We start from the raw sequence: 11,851 nt of genomic DNA on the forward strand, positions 1-11,851 counted from the left end.
TAAGGTGTTTAGCATACAAATGCTTTTTAAAATACTTAAACGAATCACGCTTACAAGAAATGAAAAATATAAGACACATTTACGGAAACGTAAAGTTCCTTTATATGTGGAACATTACAGTAACGATGGCGTGTAGGCTTGGGATCTAAACAAGCTATTGTGCTTCGCAGTGAAGGGTTCGTTGCAAAACGTAACATACTGAGATTGGTCTTCTCATTTTAATATGCAGGAATAGCTAATGTACTTATGACTAATTCTTGCAATGACTAACTCTTCCCTACAAGACAGTCTAAGGTTGGTTTGATCATGTGGGGCTTGTTATTGATGGCGCGATGCCATGATGGCTTCCACGTACTAAATAAATTTAAAATCAGTGCATTGTGGTTTAAAATAAGATGATTGTAGTGTTAAGGATACGTTAGTAGCGGTATTTTATTATCGATATGTCTGGGTATGAAACATTATACTTTATTATATACAAAATGTTTTTCTCCATTGACTTTAAATTGCTTGAATCATACAGTATTTTTCCATGCAACATTATTTCATAATGCATGACACTTGTATTAATAAATAGTACAGTGAATTAGGAGCTACTTTGTAAACAAACACAATACGCTAATGTAGTAAAGGCTTTATATTTTGATTTAATAGATTTGTTTATGGTTGAACTAAACAAGCCGTTTCGTCCATTTGAAAGTAGAGATGATAATGTAAACCATATAGACGAGTTCTTTGAGTCGCAAATCAAGCTATCAAACAAGTAAATAAATGAACGTGATATTCACATATGAACATGAAAGTCAATGTAATTGAAAGCAAAATTATGATGATTTAAGCAGGTATTCAGGATAAATATTCGTAAATTTTTGCATATAGAATGCGTCAGACTATGACCAGTGCTCTCTAGAGTGTAGAAACTAACATACAAAACCATATTAAGGCCAAGTGCTATCGCATATATATGAGAGGTATGTCATTTAAGAAGTCCGTTAAAACAATTAATTCGAGCAAAACGAAGGTTTTGATAGGAAACAAACGGTATCAAAGCCAACAGGCCAAGTATAATTATGTCCGCTCGCTAAATTGAGTGTCACACACAAGCTGCTTTGCAATTTTCCCCGCTTAAGTATTCATCAGAATGCTCTAAGAGAAAAGAGAGTAAACAAAAGAAGGAAATGGACGAAGATGGAGAGGTCTTCAGAAAATGAAGAACACCTCCCCAACAAGAAATCCAGACCACCAGAAGAAAGTAACAGAAGAACCCGTGTCGCTAAAGAATTTCAAAAGGAGAGGCAAGGAGTAGAAGAAGAAAACGGACTTGTGAAATTTCATTGTGATTTTCAAAAAGGAATATTCAAATGAAAAGTGACGTTAACATTGTTTTCATTATTTTGTATGAAAAAAAAAAACACGCACTCTCTCACACCATTCCAGCTTGATGTGGTTAAGGGTTTTTAATACTGTATATGGGTATAGAATAGAAATGGTGTCATGGATAATATGTTTGTGCGATTTCATCTCCTCTTTTCCTCAACACTCTGCAAAAAGTTTTGGCTGAAGTTCACGCTACCGATCTTGAAGAAGACATGATTATTTCATATCTAACAACATCTGCATCAACCGCAGAGAGAGATCGAAAGAGCGCCAGAGGAAAACTGGTAAAACTGATATGTCGACAGACTAACCAATAGCCATTTAGTCTGTTTAACTTAAACAGTTCACACCCCAATAAGTGCCAGCCATGTCTTTGCATGTGTTGTTGATAAATGGTTCTCAAATAGTTTTTGATATACGAATGTCAATGCACACATATGATATAGTTTCCGAAATTAAAAGTATCTTCTCATCTTGTGGAATCAATTCTTCTAATATACTTTAATATGATTTAAGTCTTGAACATTATAATTGACTGATTGAATATAGCGTTAACAATATGCCGGACCAATATACAGATGGACAGATTAACCAAGGTACGCACGTTCGGATGAAAATATTGAAACTTTATACTTAAGATGGCCCTGATTCGAATCTAGACTGAAGTTTATTGTTGTAGTAAAGAAGTATCGCACAAAGTCAACAAAAGTCCTGCATTTAGCACATCATGTGAGTCACTGTACTGAAACCGTTACAGAAATGATGTGAAAAATAAAACAATGGATCCCAAACAAAGGCAGGAAATGAGATGATATTTAACTTGTAACAAGCACTAATTGGATTAATAAAACATTTATTTAAATATATCATAAACAATACAAATCACAATTCCTTTACAGTAGAGATCAATAATCATGGTCAAAACAAAACATAAAAAATAACAAACTAAAAATAATTAAGCTGCAGAGCTGAAGCAAAGGAATCCTACTCATCAATTTAAACTTTACTACTTACACTATTTTGCTTCAGGGGTTGAAAATTCATGAATGAAATTTGCATTAGAGGATGAAATGTTTTTGTGACGTTTGTTTCGGTTAGAGTTAGATCTAAGCCAGCGTACCCATCAAGGTCCACAGTTAAATCTAATCCAGTTCACCCATCAAGGTCCACAGTTAAATCTAAGCCAGCTTACCCGTCAAAGTCCAAAGTTAAAGAAAAGCAAGCTAAAAGGTCAGCTAAGTCAGCTTAATCTATGGGCCCTTTAGTTTAAGGGGTGCCCACATGTATATGTAAAGTAATACCAAAACCAGAGATGTAACCAATACTTGATTGCACACTACTAATCTTTAGGAAATAATTAAAGATATACAATAAGATCATTACGAGAGGAACTTTGCTAGTTACGTACCAGTACCAGGTAGAAAATAAAAAAAAGTAATTGTGAAAAGCGAGCATATTATCATCATAATTAGTGCAATCAACTAATTCACACAAGGCAAATAAAGATAAAATTATGTCTCATACGAAAGCAAATAAGCAAATGAAGCACATGATGAAATACAAATTAATATATGTGTTCTCGAGTGACATAAGTAAGATTCTAAATAATGTATTCGTGCTGAATTTGAAAGTGACTGATACATCACGTTTAAAAGAAATGATGAAGTTTCATCCGTTTTAACTTCTTTAAGACACATTCCAGCCCTGTTTAGCAAGAGACGAACATGGTAAATTTATTATGGTGTCCCTGATAATCACGCATCCTTCATGTCTCATATAACATTTTGTACGTAGCATTTAAGGACTACCTCCAATTCTTTTTTAAACATGGAATATTATCATACTATTTCCTTATCATGTATAAGCAAATATCATATTCTACTCTTTGAAACTGACTTTTCTGATATTCAGGACGAAAATGTTTCTGAAGAAACAATATTTTGTTGGTCGGCTGTCCTGGTAAAATATCAGAACACTGATTTATTTCCTGCAAACATCGTACATGTTTATAGCAGAGAGACTTATGTGTACCTGATAATAAGCTGACATAATATTGGCAGATTAACTATTCTGTATTCTTCTAAATCAGTAGATTAAAAATATCCTCGAACAATACTTTATATTTTGCATATGCAGACAGATATCTTGCCAGCCAGTCAGCTGACCTAGTAAGGGTTATGACCACTGATTTAGTTCCTGGAAACATCGTTGTTTTTTGACTTTTCATCAATGAATCCTTTTGTACGCTTGCCTAACAAGTTTACAGCATAATGATTACTTTATTAAAACTCGAAAGCGAAATGTCGTGTGCCCCTTGTTCCTTTGAGATGTCTATGAAGCAAGTTTCCCGCAGAAGCTACCAGAAAATTAAAACAGTATTTAACGCGGATAACACATGTTGAAAAAGTCAACTTGATGTAGGTTCACATAGAACATCTATGTTGAATTGGAAAACACTGATAAGCTTCCTTTTGCTTTGAAAATCCAAAGACAGTTTCACATCGGTTCCTACCACGCTTTCTTCTTTTTATTTCTGGAAATATCCGAAAATATGATTGAAACAAAGTGTTATATTTGCATAAAATAGGAATTGATGGAAAGCTATTGCATTAAAATGATACTTTTACCTCATGCTATTTAACAGACTAGTAATTAAGCAAGTAAATGTCTACTATTACCATAACATTTCAAGGGAATGCATTTTGATGTTTCTTAGATGACCAGAAAAACGGTTAATTCAAACTTGATGAGACATATTCAGAATGGGAGGTTGATAAATGCATCACAACGTACTGGGTGTGTGCACGTACCTGTCAGGACTGTTACAAATAAAGTGTTTTTGTTCAAATAAAGTTTATAAGCATTTAAAATTGCAAGTCACCAGTTAACACATGAAGCATTTATGACGAATGACTCCTGCAAGGAGGGTTCTATATCGAGCATTTATACTTCTTCGTGCGTAATATGGACAAACGCAAATTTGTGGAAAAGGTGTAATCCGGCTAAGAAGATCTGGAACCAAGCGCTATAATTTATTTCTTTTTATTTGAAGTTATTATCGAACAAAACCGGAAATAAGGAAAACATAAATATGCAATGTATACACATAATGGTATAATGTTTTCTTCCGGTAAGGCGGAAATAAATGATTTCACATGGCGTGGGGATACACTAAGACTTTTGGAGAGAAGCACATACACTGTATAAAACGAGTTCTTTTCCTTGACTCAGTAGAGTAAACTATTGAGATTTTGCATTTATTTATACACATTAATATTTTGTTCTGAAACTATTTCAGCTATATATTGTGAATGGAAGTCAATCCGATGTGGATATATAAGTTTATTTCAGAGCGTGTGCAATGTCATTGTTCGAGTCTGGATGTGCAATATGGAAAATATGGATCAAAGATCCGTATCAAATCATCTAAATCATGGATTAAATTGGTATGCAGCATATAAATACATCAACATTGTTGATTTCACTTTCTTTTACATCTGTATCGCATTTTATTTTAAATTAAATCTCTATTACGTGCATATAGCGTTGAGAACTTGGATTGTGTGTAGTTCAAGAACATGTTTTTCTCGAAAAAGTGCTGTTTAATATTTTCTCTATTAAAATGGGCAGAGTTTATGAACGCATATTAACAATAAATATAATTTCTGAGTGCGCAACGAGTTACTGAATATAAGTAAGTACACAGAGAGTCTGTATGATTTTCTGATCCACATTTCCTCTTGTTTTTGATAATATTAGGTTGTAGTATATCGTTTCAATAGTCCATTCCGTGATTCCTTTATATGTAGGAACATCGTATGAGGCAAGGTCTAATTCACGGATCATGTGCTTATCTTAAAGACCTAAGAGGCTAGTGTAAGAATTTGAATACTGCTTTAGCTTTATACTAAATACCTACTTCAGTACGTCCTTCGCGGATGGCCGTATTATATAATCATGTTCTTTGCAAAGTTCACAAATCGTACACCTGTTAATCACATTGTAAATATCTATGTGTCCTCGCAGGTATGAAAATTAGAAAGAAAAAAGGAACAAAGTTTAAAGACAGTACTACTAATATAATCATATAGATTTTGCAGATCTTCATTCGAGCTGACAAACTACTAATAATGATAGAAAATACCACAAAACAGTTTTATAAAGAATTCAAAGTATAACCTGTTCTTGCATCTTCAGTTTATCTGTACCATCAGTTTGTACATGTATGCCACAATTAACTATATGAAAATATGATGGTGAGAATGGAGAAATGAAAAAATAGGTCATCGCAATTCTTTTTTTTGATAGATCTTATGAAACGTACTGGTTATGTTTTAATATAATCGAAAATAACACGTACTTTTACTGATAAAGTGATATTTTAGGTATATTGCATACCTCGAAGTTGTACTCTGATCTTATAGAGCTGTAGATATTGTGTCCTTGATTGTCGTAGGGGTGAAGCTTTTCATAGACTTTGCTACAGGATGCGCTGAAAAGAAACGTCGCGCAAGTAAAGTAACAACAGCGAGTCAGTATATTTCCCAGTATATACAAATAAGAGGATTTTGTTTGCGTGCACAAATGTTTGGCTTTTTAATAACTCTAAGTTAATCCTTGCTTTGTTCAGAATAAAAATCTGGTAAATCATGTATATGATGATATTACATTTTATTATATTATGCCGTGATTAGATGCAAAAAACCGCGGTTACATTGTACCATGATCGCAAAAATAAATTGAAGAACATACAAGAGTGGTATCTGAATCCTCGAAGATTTTCATCGTCTTACATGCATGAAAATTTATAATTTATACATATAATACGGTCAGTTGTCATCATCAACATTCCATTGTAGAAATTTTGAATAAACTTTGTCATTTACTTTTAGTTTGCATCATATTGATACAAATTTTTCCAAATCGATAAATGCACCATAAATTCATTTATGAAACAGGTCATTAATCCGCTTAAAACCCAACCCTTTATATTTTTGTTTATCTTTTTAACTATTTATCTAAAGAGATTTTACCCGGGATTGTGGTATTCTGTGATTTCTGTTACGATGGCTGTAAATAATAATAATAATAATAATAATAATAATAATAATAATAATAATAATAATAATAATACTGCTAGCACAATTAATATTATCATTAATAACCATACAAATAATGTTAATAAATTAAAGCAAACATAAATAGGAAAATTTAATGATAGTAATATTAATAATAATAATAATAATAATAATAATAATAATAATAATAATAATAACAATAATAAAAAATAATGATGATTCAACTAAAACATAACATCTGAAATTCGTTCGTAGAAAGGACTTAAGAATTCAAGATAGCATGGATGATAATATAAGTTTGCTTAGCTTATTTGGAAGATGCTAGGAAGATAAATGCTAATCATCAAGCGCTAGTGAGGAAATTTAGGAAGCCTTGCAGAAAGCAGAGATAAAGAAATGATGCCTTCAAAATTAGTCTGTAGTTTGTTAAGGTGCGTGGGAAACAAATACACTGTAGGTACCTTTTACAGAGTAATTAGGAATATATTTAAAATGTACCCTTTCAGTTAATTTAGAAATTATTGGGATGTATTATATATATATATATATATATATATATATATATATATATATATATATATATATATATATATATATATATATATATATATATAAGATAGAGAGATAAAATTACATATAGGGTCTAAATATGCAGTCAATTCAACCATGTTGCTATGTAGTTCCTCATATTTCTTCTCATCAGCGTCACCGCGTTGTACAGATCTATTATACATGGGGCCCATCTTCAGGTCTGGATGAGGGCTGATATCAATTAATAGAAGTGGAAAGCATTCTAAATAAATTTTCAGTTTCAACATATATAAGTGTTTTTGTCATGTTTCTTTTACATTATTTTGATTGAAGGATACGGCTCTGTTTGTTGATCAAACAAAATTAGAATCTGAAAATAATATAATCAGTACGAAAACTTTTATATAAGATTGGCATTTTTGATTTAGAAAAGGACTTATTAATGTAAAATCGCATATTAAAAAGCTTGTGACTTCTGATTAAGCTCGCAAGTCCCAAAGATCCCAATTTAATCCCAAATCTATCATTAATTGTAACTTGTAACGTTGTAAGTTTGAAGGTAATATCTGATGCTACGAGGTAGATAGCTATGAAGAAGTCTACTTTATTTCAGTAAATGTGGTCAAGTGACATATTTTATAAGATCGTACCTATTACCAAAACGAAATAAATATGAGGTGTGTTTCACAAAGATGAACATGGTAAGTGTAAGAAGTTTTATTTATTTAACAAAGCCAGAACAGTGAAAATTTCCTAACATTATGAGTCCAAACTGTAACAACATCTTAGCATAAAATATTTGTAACACAAATTTTACAATTTACTTTTCAAACGACAAATTAACTTATATGCTTCTTGTGCTAATGCATTAATGACATTTGTTCCTAACTGCACTTTATGAGGAGAAAACCCATAATAGTCGACATATACTAAAAACTAACATAAAATTTAAATTTATCAAATAAAGTTGCATTTTAACTGTTGTGTCAGATACCACAACACTATCTGCCAACGGTAATAAAAATAGTTTCAACACATTTTGTATATCAGTAATGATATAATGTATTTTTCGGAGGCTTTAAAACGTCGCAACTTCACACCCTGCTCATTAACTCCTGTTTTTTTTGCCAGATTTCATATCATTTATTGCGTTTCCAACGTCTTCTTCAGTAATATTTATATGAAGATCATACATATTGTATTATTAAACGAGTGTGGTGAATTGAATGAGTTGAGACTAGGATGATTAAATGCACTCTTCAACGCACAAAAGATCCCAGATGTAGAAATGTGTTGTTTGCCATGACGTCATCTTGATCTTTTCATGTTAAACTCTATTTTCGGCAGGTAACCTCTTGGAAAGTCTTTGAATGTGAAAAGTTTGCAAGTTGTATTTAGACCTGTTATGCCTAAGTTTTCTTTTGGGGCCTTTATTCCCACTCTTTAGGCATTTTTACATTCCGTTTCAAACCACGTCTGTTTTGTAATCTCAAGGCACCTAATAAAAGAGAATCCTGTAAAAATCGTTTCATACCTTTTCGGCCTGTTGCTGCGTTAATAATGGTTACTAAAGGGTCTACTACTGTATCAAATTTCATATAATTAAATCAGGAATAAAACTGGATTTCGAAGTCATGTGACCGTGGAAATTTAGTTCTTTTTCGACTTACAATCTTCATGTACAATTTCTTCCGCTGAATAACTCTTGGAATTCTGCTATATTCAAAATGTAATTGCATATGTATTGATTTTGAACTCTACATTCTTTGATTGCCTCACTCAATTGACTGTCTGCTAGAAAATAGTAAAATCAAGAAGCCACGTTATTACAAAATGTTAAAGATCCAATTTTGTTTGCATTCTATATCTTTCATTGACTATTCAAGGACCAGTGAATTACTAAGGTCATAAGAAGATATCCACTTGTTTGGATTCCCTTTTATTCACTTTTGACGTATCTATACATAGCTTGTTAGAGACATAAGTAAAATTCTGATGTAGATGAAAAGGTTTATCACAGTGTATGTAGGCATTTTCTGGTACTGCATCATCATAAAAACCACATAACGAGAAATGAACATCAGGATCCAAAGAGCAAGAACTGGCCATGATGTTTTTACCTAGAGACGAATTCTCTTCTTCCGAGTGTGCAGGCATATATCATATTAAACATACTATGACATGAAAAGGTATACTGATATTTACACTGTTAAGATTTAGTCACAAAATAATACTAGATTTACTAGGCAAAGCTTGAACTTTTATTGAAACTGCAATGCGCGTAAAAACAAATATTTTATTTCCACAGAATTCATAACTTTAGGTGACCTAGATCTTACAGATGCAAATGTTTTATACTACAAAATAATAAACTGATCAAAATTCTGTGTCCATGTCTCGTGACATCCAAGGAAATTGTACTATGTAATACAATTATAAATCATACTTATGTATTCAGTTAGTGTTTTCATCCAACCTTTTGACTACTGCTGATATGTACCATGTCAGATATTTCCATTCTGGAGAATCTAAACCAATAACAGAACTATCTTCTAAATTGATACCATTATTTGGTCCGCTTAGTGTATGGTGTACTTGGCCTATGCAGAAAATGGAATTATACCCTTTATGTATCATTATAGATATGCACTGTCTACAAGAATTATGTCATATATGGCATCTAGCTCCCTTTCAAACTATTATTTTTTATAAATGGGATTCAGTTTTGCTAGTGTTTCTAACTGTTTCTAGAAAATCTTCAGAAATGAAAGATTGGTTAAAACTGACTTGTTCTTCATTCTCAGTTGGTTCTGTTTCTTCTGTCTCTTTTACTTCTTTTATTACTTTGCCTTTCCTAGGATTTTTGTTTTGTCCTTGCTGGCTTCTTCCAGAATTTTGAATTTAACCGGATCCCTTCCATTGAAATTGTTGTATCATCTATCTTTAATAAACATGCGAACGTTCCTTTCCGTTTCCTCCCATGGATGTCTAATTGCTTCTTGTAGTTCAGCAAATATTGTATTGTCCGTGTATGAGCTTTGTACCCCTCTGTTCTCTCTTCATTTAGTTTGTGATATTTGTGTCCAATGCTACGTGAACGGCAGCAAACGTTTCCTCTAATTCAAGAGTTTTCATCTTACACCTCGTGTTGGCAAGATGCAGTTGTTACATCAGCTGGCTGAATTGTTTCAATTTTTTTTTAAAATTTATTTTTTGACGTCTTTCTTATATAGAATAACTTGCACAATATCAACATCTGTAATGTCGATGTCTGTCTCCGTCTGAAAAAATCATTACAGTCCCTCGCTCTGTGGTGATTAATATATTGAAGAGATAGGTACACGGGAGTATATTTCATGTATATATCATGAATCCTGTTCCTAACCTTGTTTAATCGCACTACAGTACAATAATAGTATCATGTCTATTAATTTCTTAGAATTATTAACTTCTAAATAGTACATGTATATTTTGTTCTGAAACAAAAATTATTACTATTCGCACATGCTCGATCTCCTCTATTTCCACGTTATGGGTTTGGTTCAACATCATTACTATAGGTAAACATCAGGACAAAATACGTCATATTGCTAGAGATATTCTGTCCGGCACAAACCCTTGAAACACATGAATACAAGATTTGACTGGATGAGCAAAGCACCCAGTCTTTAGTCTCAACCCAGTAACACCAATCCCCGTTTTATATTTAAAACTGAAAGTAAAGTATTATTGATAGGAATGTATTTTTGCTCGCGCTAAAGTGACCATCGTGCAGGTAATCTGCAAGTATATGGTGCAAATTATTCAGAGCGTTTGTAAAGCAAACATTGTACAACAAATTGTATATAAATCCTGCATGAGAATGTCATGATTCAGTTTTATTTAGAATAATAAACCATCTACAAGTTGTAATGATTAATTAATCAATTCATTGCATACTATATGGAAAAGAAAAGGAACCAATAAGAGTTATTTGTTTCCGTCAAAATATGAAAGCTTAATTTTCCGTTTTCTTTTTAAATCAGAAATCATATCAAGGTGAAAAAGTGATTGTTATATGTCTGCTTTACAAAATAATTTGTTATAAGAAATTAGCAAGCCGTAAGCCCAAGAACTTATTATGTTTTGCTGCCGTTGAATTCTGAAGTTTGCTTTATGATTTCATTCATGTTTGTATCATCATACAATTTGTTTGAAACTAATAAAATTCATTCTTATAATCCTTTTCAGATACGAAAATGTTCGAATGTCTAATGCTGTATGATTCTATATTCGTTACATTTTTGGATTGCCGTTCTCTGTGTGCCGTCTTTTGTAAACTTTATTCTCATTAAAGATAATTTTAGTTTTGTTTCAGTAAAAAATAATATACATCGTGGTTATTTATTTCTATAATAAGTTGATGAATTTTATTTTTGTTCCTATCGAAGCCTTCTAACATACTCAGGCTTAAATTCTATTGATACGTATCTTTCGATGAACAGGCAGTTTAGTACATATCCTGATATGATCCGACATATTCTTAACTAATCTTACCAAATGATTTCTTGTTGTTTCGTCTCTGTTCCTGCAATATATGGACGAATACAAAGATTACTATCGGCCTGTCACCATGTCACTGATTATTCGTCTGCAATTTATTGACGAATGCATTGATGACTACCGTATTTTTATATTGTGCCTGAGTAATCGTCTTGAATATATTGACGAATACAATAAGTAATTACGAATAAGCGAAAATACTTTTTAAAGAAGACTGTGCATCATTTTCTCACCTAAAGTTATTTTTTTTAAAGTGTATGTTAGTGATCGTGTAATTATACCGATTATAAAATCGAGTTTTTAATCAATCTGAGCATGTTTGG

The 11,851-nt window shown here is 32.1% G+C and overlaps 1 long non-coding RNA gene across 1 annotated transcript; it reads right to left on the reverse strand.

Moving 5' to 3' along the window:
* Window positions 1-2,040: 2,040 nt before the first annotated feature.
* Window positions 2,041-11,549, reverse strand: LOC149793970 (uncharacterized). Its single transcript, XR_016422912.1, has 5 exons — window positions 11,523-11,549; window positions 7,090-7,217; window positions 6,411-6,447; window positions 5,776-5,869; window positions 2,041-3,910 (listed from the first exon to the last, which is right to left on the reverse strand). It is a non-coding gene; the product is annotated as an uncharacterized LOC149793970 (long non-coding RNA).
* Between the last annotated feature and the right edge of the window lie 302 nt (window positions 11,550-11,851).

Source organism: Sinohyriopsis cumingii, chromosome 8 (assembly GCF_028554795.1).
Source record: "Sinohyriopsis cumingii isolate HCF-2022 chromosome 8, ASM2855479v2, whole genome shotgun sequence".
Classification (NCBI taxonomy): Eukaryota; Metazoa; Mollusca; class Bivalvia; order Unionida; family Unionidae; genus Sinohyriopsis; species Sinohyriopsis cumingii.